The sequence below is a fragment of the Apteryx rowi genome, unplaced genomic scaffold (genome assembly GCF_003343035.1).
Source record: "Apteryx rowi isolate R43461 unplaced genomic scaffold, aptRow1 scaffold_27, whole genome shotgun sequence".
Classification (NCBI taxonomy): Eukaryota; Metazoa; Chordata; class Aves; order Apterygiformes; family Apterygidae; genus Apteryx; species Apteryx rowi.
The window spans coordinates 2334380-2335395 of record NW_020449085.1 but is presented as its reverse complement, the minus strand read 5'-3'; positions in this window follow the sequence as shown (position 1 = coordinate 2335395).

Genomic DNA, 1016 nt, shown 5'->3' with positions numbered 1-1016 from the left:
GTTCGGGCGGCATGGGAATGTCCCCGCTGCGTGACTTCTTTGCAGCTTCCCGACGAGTTTTGCTCCAGGGCAGGGGATCACTTTCCTGCTCAAAATCTGCAGCTCGTTTTTACAAAAACTGTTGGCTTTGTCCTCCCGAAAGAAAAACAGAAAGGTTCCCAAGGAAAACGACGGCTGACCGGACACCGCAGCTTTCCTGGGCTGCGAGAGCTCGCCGGCTCCGTGCCAGCGCTCGCCGCTGGGGCTGGCGCGAGGGGCAGCTTTGGGGCACTGCTCGGTGGGGGGGGACGGGACACCCTTCCTGCCCCCGATGCTTCGTGCGCTCCCTCCCTAGGAAATGCCAGGGCATCTCTGCATTTCCGAAGGGAGCTGCGGGTAGTCGGGGGCGGAAAGGAGGTTTTATCTCGCTGCAGCCAATGCCCCGGGAGCTGTTTGCTCCCTTCGCTCCGGGTGGCAGCGCGCGGGCACCGCTGCGACCGTCCCGCCAGCCATAGCAAGGCACGGAGGCAAAGGGCAAGGCCGTTCTTCCCGCTGCCTTATCCGCCCCTTATCAGCCGGCATCCTTCCACCCGAGCAGGAGGCACGGGGAGCCCCGCTCCCGGCCAAGCCTCGCGCCCCTCCTCGCTGCACCAAGAGCCATCCCGGCCGTGCCCAGCCCGGAGCTGGGGGCAGCCAGGGCGCTGGCAGGGCCGAGCCGCGGAGAGGGACCCGCGCGGCACAGCGTGGGGAATGAGGCATCGCACGAGCCTGCGGGCCACGAGAACAAAAAAAATCTGCTGCTCAGCAAGCGCGGCTGCTTGCCAGTGCCCTGCGAGCGCACGCGGGCCAAGGAAAAACCAGAGCCCGCCTCTCCCAGGGCCTGGCTGGGAAGGGAATTCCTCCGCGGCCCGCACAAGCCTGGCTGCTTGGCCAAGTCACAGGGCTGGGCCGGGCAGGACAAATTCCCCGGGCCCTGAGAAAGTGCATAAAGCGAGACTCAGGCCTAAGTCAGACCGAAAATATTGAGCTTTTAGTTT